The sequence below is a fragment of the Lactuca virosa genome, chromosome 4 (genome assembly GCF_052849685.1).
Source record: "Lactuca virosa cultivar CGN04683 chromosome 4, Lactuca_virosa_CGN04683_v6, whole genome shotgun sequence".
Lineage (NCBI taxonomy): Eukaryota > Viridiplantae > Streptophyta > Magnoliopsida > Asterales > Asteraceae > Lactuca > Lactuca virosa.
In genome coordinates, this window is record NC_136429.1 from 177,560,445 (window position 1) to 177,572,028 (window position 11,584).

The 11,584-nt window shown below is 37.6% G+C and overlaps 2 long non-coding RNA genes across 2 annotated transcripts; both read right to left on the bottom strand.

Moving 5' to 3' along the window:
• Window positions 1-7,101: 7,101 nt before the first annotated feature.
• Window positions 7,102-8,035, bottom strand: LOC145103856 (uncharacterized). The gene is made up of 4 exons (XR_013706902.1): window positions 7,938-8,035; window positions 7,829-7,869; window positions 7,539-7,594; window positions 7,102-7,150 (listed from the first exon to the last, which is right to left on the bottom strand). It is a non-coding gene; the product is annotated as an uncharacterized LOC145103856 (long non-coding RNA).
• A 135-nt stretch (window positions 8,036-8,170) lies between these two features.
• Window positions 8,171-9,047, bottom strand: LOC145104050 (uncharacterized). The gene is made up of 3 exons (XR_013706997.1): window positions 8,996-9,047; window positions 8,409-8,529; window positions 8,171-8,329 (listed from the first exon to the last, which is right to left on the bottom strand). It is a non-coding gene; the product is annotated as an uncharacterized LOC145104050 (long non-coding RNA).
• Window positions 9,048-11,584: the final 2,537 nt, after the last annotated feature.

Here is an 11,584-nt window from a genome sequence, read left to right on the forward strand (position 1 = left end):
TGACTGAGAACTTAATAAGTTTATATTTATTGTGGGTTGAAAACCCTATATGCTCACCAGGCTCCCAAGCCTGACCCACTCAGTTTATTTGTATCACAGGTATCGATACGAAGTTGCTTTACACTAAGAGATTAAAAGAGAAGTAGATCACTAGTGTAAATGAATGTAAGTTTTGTTTATGCTTATGTTTTTGTATTGACAATGACATCCCAATGGTTTAAGTGAATAAAATTCATTTCTTCGGAAATGATTTGATAACATAGTTATCATGTTTATCTGGGAACAAATTTCGCAACACTTTTAATTAAATGATTACTCTGAAATTATTTTAAAAGCATAAATTAAATCGGTCTTTTCTGGCCGTGAAATTAGGGATGTCACAGTTGGTATCAGAGCATTAGTTTAAGCGAACTAAGAAATTGTAGGATTTCTAGACTTAAACTTAGAATGCTAAGTGATGATTGTGAGATGAGTGTCTACCATAATTTAGGCACGAGCATAAGTTTATTTTAGGAAAGATGCCTAAAATGTTTTATGTGTTAAATATTTTATGTTATAGCTATAAGGGTGCCTTATATGCTATTATTTGTTCGGATCTATGGTCTGTTGCCGAGCGGATCTGGAAACCTTATGTGTGTAGGATTCTAAGCGTATGATTACGAGATTAGAACTAACATGTAAACGTTTCGAAGTGATAAAGAGATTTATACGTTTATCGTAAATAAAGCTTTCCTATCTTAAATTCTCGCCCAGAACACCGAACGTCTGCTTGGGTGTACAAAACGTTATGGCGAAGACACGTAGAGAATTGAGTAAATGGAGGAAATGAAAGGCTTATGATAGTGAATGACACCTATCGGGAGATATCGTAAGAGTGGTATCTTGCCTTTAGAATATGTCTAATAAAATAACAGAACGTTTAGAGGGGTACGGTACGTCTGAAGTACACCTTCGATTGGCAGGATGATGGAATGGTTGGTGTAATTCTTGAAGTTGTTCCATCGTCTGGAATTTCCATCACCAACCAAGTTGAAGTAGAATTGATGACTGAAGATACGCATGGAAGAAGTCCTAGTAGAGTCTAGGAAAATTTTATGATTAATTGGACACATTTTTATGTGTTAAATTGTTTTGTGATTTTAGGACTTGGGGACTGCGAGACAGTACTTGGGACGAGTATGAGTAGGTGTGAATAGTAGTAGAGATCTATACTACTGGAAGCATAGGACTCACACTTGGATCAGGGAAATTCACAAGGTTACCAAGGAACTCGTAATTGATTCCGTCTTATTCTAGTCTGTCGTTACCATCGTTTCGGTAATGACTAAGAAGATGATTGTTATTCCGACCCTAGTGGTCATATCAAATTGAGTCCGACTACAATGAGTTTGTTATGTGGTTCAGAGAACCAAGTTCGATGTAGCAGTTGACTTAAGCCGAATTGAAGTAAAGGCTGATCAAAGCGATCAATAGAAGTATCGCGTTCGTTGTTAAAGAAGTTGGGTTAGGTTGTATTCTGACCCAAAGGGATGAAGTGATAGCGTATGCATTGAGGCAATTGAAGGAGCATGAAAAGAACTACCCCACTCATGATCTGGAGTTGGCAGTGGTAGTATTCGCCTTAAAGATAGGGAGGCACTATCTTTATGGTACTAAATGCAAACTTTTCACTGATTATAAGAGTCTTCGATATCTCTTTAATCAGAAGGAATTGAACATGAGGCAACGACGCTGGCTAGAGTTACTCAAGGACTACGACTGTGAGATAATTTACCACCCTGGTAAAGCAAATGTTGTTGCTGATGCTCTCATTCGGAAGGTAAATCTTGAAAAGAAAAGGCCAAGAGCGTTAAGAATTGAAGTTGTCTTGACAATTGTGGAAAGTATAAAGAAAGCTCAAGAGGAAGCTTTAGAGAAAAAATGACCGAAAGGAAGAACGTTTGGGATAAAACGTTAGTGTTTGATACAAACGGTCAAGAACTGAAGGTATTCAAAGATAGGATTTGGGTACCTAAGATGGGAGGAGTAAGAGATCTTCTGATGGAAGAAGCTCACAAGACCATGTACTCGATTCATCCCGGCAGTATAAGAATGTATAGGGACCTAAAACCCTATTACTGATGGCCGACGATGAAGCTTGATGTTTTTAAGTATGTGGCCGACTGTGTAACATGTGCTAGGGTTAAGGCACAACATCAGAAACTGTATGGGAGTTTAGAACCTTTGCCTGTACCCATGGGTAAATGGGAAGGTATCACTATGGATTTTGTGACTAAACTGCCCAGAACAAGGAACGGTCACGACATGATTTGGGTGGTCATTGATCGCTTCACTAAGAGTGTGCATTTCATAGCAGCCAACGAGAAATGGTCTATGGATAAACTTGCGAATTCTTATGTGAAGGAAAGTGTAAGGCTTCACGGTGTTTCGTTAACGATTGTATCCGATCGTGACAGCCGTTTTACCTCAAGATTTTGGAGGAGTCTATAAGAGGAATTGGGTACCAAGTTGTGTTTGAATACAGCTTACCATCCACAAACCGATGGTCAGAGCGAACGAACAATTCAAACATTGGAGGATATGCTGAGAGCATGTACCCTGGAATTCCAAGGTAACTGGGGTAAACACTTACCTCTAGTAGAATTTTCCTATAATGATAGTTTCCACTCGAACATCTAGATGGCACCTTATCACGCTTTGTATGGGGAAAAGTGTCGAATGCCGTCATGTTGGCTGGAAGCTGAGGAAAAGCAGTTTATGGGACTTGAAATAGTCCATCAGACTGCTGAAAAGTTGAAAGTGATTAGGGAAAGGAGGTTAGCTGCTCAAAAGAGCTATGCTGACAAGCAAAGACAACCGATATCATTCGAAGTTGGAGATTCGGTTTTACTTAAAGTCTCGCCGTGGAAGTGACTTATAAGATTTGGTAGAAGGGGAAAATTGAGTCCAAGATTTATTGGACCATTTAAAGTTCTTCGGAGGATCGGGAATCAAGCTTACAAGCTAGAATTACCGGAAGAACTGGAGGGTATTCATAATACCTTTTATGTGTGTTATTTGAGAAAATTTACGGGAGATGTGCCCGACATAATTCCCATTTCTAAATTAAGGTTGGATGAAAAAAAGAGGTTGATTAAAGAACCTGAGGCAATCATTGACCGTAAGACTAGGAAGTTGTGACGTAAAATTGTCGAATTAGTGCTTATGTGTTAGAAACATATGAATGGGCCAAATCTCACCTGGGAAACGGAGAGTGACATGAGGAGTCGCTACCCGTATTTGTTTGCTGATGTGTGATTCCGGGGACGAAATCATTCTAAGGGGAGAGAGTTGTAACGTCCGTGTTTCTAGGCTAGGCATTAATATTGACATAATGGTCTAGGTTAACCTTTGTAACTCATTTAGAAGAAATGAAAAGGGATTATGTGAATATTATGTGAATTATGTGTTTTATGCTTAATTATTAGGGTTTAATTAATTAAAAATAAAAATGAGCGTCAAAAATTAAATTTTATATAAAGCCGATATCTATTAAGAAACTTGTAGTGGGCGTGACAAGGATTACGGATATATAAAGAATGCCGAAATCCGAGTTATAACGAAGAAGTTATGACCTGTCAAAGTTTCGCGACAAACCGGCACGGGGCCGAATGTCGTAAAAAGTGAGTTTTCGATAAACTACTTTTTAGCCTTAGTGATCTAAACTAAACTCATAGTGTTCGTTAAACCGAGAGTAGGTATAAAAAGAACGCCCAAATCTGACTTCGTATGAAGAAGTTATGATTTTTCGAAGTTTCAGCTTAGCAGTAGACAGCTAAAAACTCGAATTTTAGATCGAGCGATTTTTAGCCGACACGACCTAAACGAGAATCGAAGGTCTCGTCATTAGTAGCACAACGGTAAAAAGTCTGACGAAAACGGACGTCGGATGAAGAAGTTATGAATTTTTAACGGATTTCCTGTCCCGGTCTGTTAAAAATAATAATATAAAATTTAAAGTCAAAATTAGCCGACGAAGTCTAAACGAAAGTTGTAGAGCGTAATTTTACCTACGCGTGCATATAAATAACGTCAAAAACGGAGCTCGTATGCGAAAGTTATGGATTTTAGAAGTTTTGGCGCGAAAACCGAGAAATTTCGCATAGGTGGCTTCGGCCACGTCACCCTTCGCATGCAGCCTCCACGTGGCATCTTCTGATTGGACCGCAGCCTCGTGTGGCAACCGCTGATTGGTCCGAATTCGTCACCCTTCTTCCCCATTAGACCGAAGTCCGGTCCACTTAGAAGCCTCCACCTGTCCGAGCTTCGCACGTGGCCTTCGCAGGAGCTGCCCCGTGTCCGACCTTGCTGAGTCATCCGACGCGTGTGCCTCGGTGGCGAGCCCTTGCATGCGAGACGTGTCCGACGCGTGTCTTCCTCCGGTCCGAGCCACGTGCCCTCGCCTCCTGATGCCACCTGCCTCGCTAACTCGCCCTTCTGATCAACCGACTTCGGACCTCGCAGCCTGTAAATAGAAGGCATGCGAGCCTTCCCGGGTAATTTTGGGAAATTGCCCATTTTTACCCCTTTTTCAATATTTTGGTTATTTTGACCTCCCCCGATGCCCTGAGATCATTTCCAACGCCCGGAACACGTCCCGGAGTGCCCGAGAAGCCCGGGAAATTTATTTTTTTCGGTTTCAAAGCCCGACCCTCGCAGAGCCCGGTTTCTCAATAAAACTCCCGGTTTTATTAGAAACGATCGTTTTAGGAAACGAATTGCTGCCCGATTTTCATTAAATCAGGTGAGTGTATAGTCACTTTCACCTTACACATAGATATGAAGTATTTACCTTAAAATACGTGCTATGTGTAAATATATTAATTGTTTATTTGAGGTGACTGTTGAATTGATGTTTTATACAAGTTTTAAACTGTATATATATTTTTATCTACAAATATATTGGGTAAAACATGGGTAGATGAATTAGATGATGTGTGATGAAATAAAAGTGATGAGAGGTATCGATGTTTAAGATGCTCTAGTCATCTAGCAGAGTATAGACAACGGCCACAGACTATTTTAGATAGCCCAGTGGAACGTTAGTAGACTTGTAATCGGTATGTATGTTTGAACTATATGTTCATTAGGTGTTTTTGAACTATGTGTTCATCCATTAGTTCTTCCTTTTGACATTATTACGTGTCGGGGTACGGGAGCGTACGGGAGTACTTTATCAGTATTTTCCCTATACTTTTATTTGGAAGAACTTTGGAGTCTTTGTTCTTTTATGAAGTGATCGGACTAGCTTCATGAGTTAGTGATATAGATCACGAGTTAAATAGTGGATGTGTGATGAAAGGTGAGTTGGATAGATGAGATGATCAGTGATATAGATCATGAGTTGAGAGTGAGTGGTGAAATATGGGAAAAGCTTTTACCCAAATGTTGGTGTGAGTGGTGCAATATGAGAAAAGCCCTTACCCAACGTTGACCCCCGTCATTCAGCAGAGTATGGATGACAACCATGGACTGTTTTGATGGTCTGTGGAACATTAGCAGGCTCGTAACCTGTAGGTGTTAATGGACTTAAGTGTTCATTCGATGTACTCTAAACCCCCCGTCATTCAGCAGAATATGGATGACAACCATGGACTGTTTTGATGGTCTGTGGAACACTAGCAGACTCTCAACCTGTAGGTGTTAATGGACTTAAGTGTTCATTCGCTGTACTCTAAGACCCCCGTCATTCAGCAGAGTATGGATGACAACCATGGACTGTTTTGATGGTCTGTGGAACACTAGCAGGCTCGTAACCTGTAGGTGTTAGTGGACTTAAGTGTTCATTCACTGTACTCTATTCCCCTCATGAGTGCCTTTAGGGCATGTAAGGCTGGGGAAACCCCTTAATTATGTTCATCAGCTGTATGGAAAATCCATTGACATGTATTGTGGGGGGAAACTCCCGTGGGAAATACCGTCGATGAATAAGAGCTATGGACTAGCACATGGCGACGATATGAATTCGTGCCTATTTGACATAAATTGCTGAAGGAAAGCAATGTTGTCACCTTGTTGGTTGTTTTATGTTAGGATGTCTTGTTTTACATAACTTGCTGAGGGAAAGCAATGTTGTCACCCCGATGTTTGTTTTATTTGACATAACTTGCTGAGGAACCCCCAAAGCAATGTTGTCACCCCTAGTGATAATCCTTAGGCTAGGTCCCTTGTGATAGTTGTTTTAGGGACGTAAAGTGAGGATAATGGGAATGGGTAATTAGGGTTATTTTTGGTTGATGAAATTAATAAATTTATTATTGACTGAGAACTTAATAAGTTTATTATTTATTGTGGGTTGAAAACCCTATATGCTCACCAGGCTCCCAAGCCTGACCCACTCAGTTTATTTGTATCACAGGTATCGATACGAAGTTGCTTTACACTGAGAGATTAAAAGAGAAGTAGATCACTAGTGTAAATGAATGTAAGTTTTGTTTATGCTTATGTTTTTGTATTGACAATGACATCCCAATGGTTTAAGTGAATAAAACTCATTTCTTAGGAAATGATTTGATAACATAGTTATCATGTTTATCTGGGAACAAATTCCGCAACACTTTTAATCAAATGATTACTCTGAAATTATTTTAAAAGCATAAATTAAATCGGTTTTTTCTGGCCGTGAAATTGGGGATGTCACAGAATGCACACCAAAAATATTGAACATAACAAAATTACTCCAATAATTAAATCATACCAAAATTATGCAAAATCTTATCATTAATATTTAAAAATCATACCCAAATTAATCGTATTATAAGCATATTTTCAATTACATAAAATCATAATAAAAAATTAATAATTAACAACCAGAATTATGGAACTTGCCATAAAAACAATAATTTTTTTTTCAAATATATATTTATATTAAAGTACTAATTAATAAATTCAAAAAAGACAAATTTTAACTTGCTATTATTTTATGTATTTCACATAACAAACAAAAAGGCGGCAAAGAAATTTCCAAAATTACCCTTGGAGATTTCATTTTTATAATCAAATGCCTAAAAAGAAAAGAAAATATCTAAAATGGAGCATACCTGGAGTAAGAAAACTGCAACCATTGGGATCCATTTAAAGTTTTAAACCTCTTAAACCTCTCTAAGCATATCTGTGCATAAAAAAACTAAAAATAAAAATATTTCATTAATACTCAAACTCAATATTCACAATTTATTTGAAGAATATTGTTCTTTCAAGAAAAAAAAAGTCATGTGACAAAAAACCAAAAACATCATAAGCTTCTTATTTTTGACAGAAATACCATTTTGCTCCCAAATTGTCACTTCAATCAATTGAAAGGCTCATAACAATTGTACTTTACAACCCATCTTAAGGAAATTGGTTAAAAATATATTGATGGTAGAATTGAGTGACCAACCTAACAGAAACGTCATCAATTAGAGACATTTTCACCCTTCACCATCAAGAGTGGCAACACATTGAGCTTTCTAGACATAGACAGATATCTATAAAAAAATAAATTAACAACACTTTACCTACACATTAGAGGCTACAACCTAAGGTGATGAAAAGATCTCTGATTCCAGGTTTGCTGAAATAAACAAAATTACAAATAAATGTTAGTTTTTATATAGATCTTGTTTCTAGATCTACTTAAATGAAATAAATACAAAAAAGGTTAGTTTCTAGATATGCTTAAATGAGTTTCAGTTCCCAAGCCAGGATCTACTTCATAATCTAAGAACTACTAAAATAAATTAGAAACAACAAAATACAACAAAAATAGTTTTGAAAGAGCATAACAAAATGGGAAAGTAAACTATACCAGATTGAGAGATGGGAGTAGAAGAAATGTATCAATTGTGTCTGTTAACATTCCAAAAGGTTATATAAGAGAATGATTGTTACAGAAGAAGATCTCGAAGGAAACTTACCCTACAACCGGTGGACATTTGAGACTACTCCTTGCAACCAATCTCCATGTCCAGGTGATCATATTTATCACTTTTCTCCTACACATAAAACATCAAGCGTTATGGGTTATCTCTAAATCATAAGGTCATAACCAAAAGATACATCAAGATTTCATAGAGAAAACAACATAATGTTATAAAGATTTGAAAGGAACAAAGTATTAGCAATGTAAGGCTTACATTCCATTAAGATAAGGTAAAGGATCAATTCCAGGTGGCCCTGTCAAAAGTACCTTTGATCCATTGTTTTCAAAATTATAACTCCATGTCCTTGAATGGCAACAACCATGTGAAGAGTAGAATGACAGCAACTTGTGTCTATACTTAGTGACCTTGTCGAATCATGTGCATCACTTCAAAAGTCAAAAGAACAAAAGAAAAAGGTCAACATGTTAATCCAAAAAAATGTGTATTGTATCAAAGGGAACTTACAAAGCATGGTCATATGAACTGAGAATTAATTGGCGAGGCCAGGGGTAGCTTGGACATTCAAGACCATGTTTAGCCTCATCAACAGATGTTATAGTTGTAAAGCTTACAAGCCCTGAAACACCTGCTCATAGGAGTGCATTGCATAAATCAGTGAATGAAACCCTCTTACTTGCATTCATACAGCAGAAAGATTACAGATTCTGAACACAGACAAAGCCCATGGTATAAGACATACATTTGTTCCCTAAATTGGCTTATAGGTTTTACAAGCATCACAATCCTACTTCTAGCAAGTCTTTCAACTTGAGCCTCAACTCAAATCAGTGGTTTCACCTACCAACATTTTTTTAATCATATTAACAAAAAAGAAGGAAAATCAAGTGAAAATCAGAAAAAAAGAAGGAAAATCAATATTTTTTTAATTGTATTAACTAACACACAAACTTCCCTGATAATTACATCTATCAAGGTATACCTTAAGCACAAAGGCTTCAACATCTATTTTGTGAATACCATAAGAAGTTATGAAATATGAGAAATGTTGAAAAACTTAATCCAATATATAAAAGTTCATGTATTCGGAGTACCTTTAAAGGTATTTGTTGACTTTTAACCCAGTGATGGCAGATCGTGTTGGGGTTCATCGTAGAAGATATGGTGCAATGGAGGAAAATGGGTGCTGGTGGATTACAACAATCGATATGCATCCCATCACCACATCCAATCGAAACGCTTTCATTCCCACATATCAACATTTATTCACCTCTGTCACGTGATCCACATACCTCACATGCCACATCACTGCTCTCAGGTGTTGTGGGACCCGTTGACTCTTCTTCTTCTTCAATGGTTAAATAACGGTTCTTGAGATTGTTAAACGACCTTTCTGCCCAAACATTGGTATCATATTGGACATGTGTTTCAAGGGAATAACCAGGTTTGCGTACATATTCCACAAGGTAATCAGCGGAGACACACGGTATCTCATGTTTTATGAACTCCTAAACCCATATATCGACATGTGGCATGCCAGGGCTCACAATGGCATAGTCGATACCAGTGTATAGAAAGCGGGTGTATAGTGGGGAAGTCGCCACTATGGTCCCATCTCCAGCCTTCACTGCCCGTTTAAGAGTGTCCTGTAACATAAGCAAAAAAAACATCTTAAAAGAGTTTGGTTGCAATGTTACATATAAACAAGATTTTAAAAAATAAAAATACCAAAGAGGGTGCAATGCATTCCCCATATATGACAATACGTATTCCATAAAAGGCAGCATGCCCGGTATTCTCTTTCAAAAGGCGCCACTTCCTTGGAGCTTGCAGATTAATCTGACCATCTTGAATTAGGCCGTTCTTGTGCCATTCGTAAGGTTCTTCTGTTAGGAATCTTCCTGCCTCATTGCTTGCAGATAAGTAATCAGTCTTGAGAATCCAACTGTCAGTTTAAGTGTGTATGATGCCTGGTGGCGATGGTGGAGGAAACTTAGGGTTAGTGGTACCTGTGAACGGTGTGTGACGTTGGCGGTGGGATAGGTTTAGGGTTTCTCGTCCCGATAGAAGGTAGAAGTGGGGTGACATAGGGGGGTGGTGGATGCCGGTGGTAGTATAGGTAAACTTCTAGGGTGTCAATTATACAGTTAAAATGGAAGAACAGTCGGGTTAGTATGGAAGGGTTAATGGGGGACCCTGTTCTTTGTTGTAGCGACGTAAGGTGGGTGATGGTAGCGGAGGCCTGCCGGAGGGTGGAAGTAGCGACTGTCTCAAGACAGTGGAGGTAGCGACGACTTCAAGAGGTAGGCGGAATGGCGGTTACGTTTAGGGATACATAAGAGAAATGGGAGAAACGGCGTGTGAAGATGTGTGTATAGGATTTTAGGGTTTTTCACAAAAGGAAAAGCGTATATGATGTCAAGTTAGTGATATGCATAACATGTTTGTAAATGATGTATTGGGTTTTGTACCTCTTAATTTTCAAGAAGTGGGCAATATCCTTAATAATATAGTAAAGATAGAGAGAGAGAGAGAGAGAGAGAGAGAGAGAGAGATGTCTGGTTCCGGTAATGACTCTTTTTTTGGTGAGAAATCCTGAAGACACCTTTAAAAAATTGGAAAAAAAATACAAATCATAAAATCGAACATATTACTACATCGGAGAGAAAAAAATATTTGGATCATTAAAATCGAATCATTGATCATAAAAAGTGAATCATGGATCATAAAAATGATCCAAGCTTCAATTTTAATGATCCAAAAAAAAAAATTTCCAATTTTTTTTCTTTTCGGTATAGTACTATGCTCGATTTTATGATTTGTATTTTTTTTATTTCTTTTCAACTGTTCAAAGGCATGTTTCAATCTCGAGTGTGCCCTTCAGGTTTTATGACTGGGATGCCGAGGATCACAAAACAAGGTGTGAATAACCATGCAAATATACTTGGTACCCTTAATATTTACCCATTAATCAGTGTGCCGGTTAACCACACACGCTCCACTGATACTATGATAAATATTAAGTTACCCTTTGCTACCTTGTTAAGTCCAGGTTAGTGTGCCGGTTAACCACACACGCTCCACTAACGACTTAAGCAAAGTGCAAAGTGTAATTTCATGGGTTAGCACCAAATTCACATTTTCCTAAGTAACTAAGATTGGGTATTAATAAGAGTTTAGTTACTTAATATTTATCATTAATACTTTTAATGAAAGGAGAATTATAGTCCTTGTCCTACCCGTTCGGCTAACGACCCTCCACCAGTCAAGGAAGCGGTGGGTGAGAGTGGACACCCATTAAACTGCCATTTTATAGGCAGTAACCTTATACCCCCCTTATAGACCGGCTTCGTGAATGAGGCCTACTAACGGTAAGACTGACTTTACTCTTATACATATATATAAATATTATTAACTTATAATATTATAAAGTATAAGGGTTGAATTTTAACTTTTAAAATTCTAAGGGCTAACTTGGAATTAAAGTATTCATAAGTGAAAACTTTTCAAATTCCAAAACTTGAGGGCAAGTTTTGAAACTATTCAAAACTAATTAATTCCATAACTTATGAGTTTAAAGTGGTTTTAATTAAAAAAAAAAAAAAAAAACTCTTCAAGTTCCACAACTTGAGGACAAGTTATGGAAGACTTTAAACTAATTAATAAAAAAAATAACTTTTTTT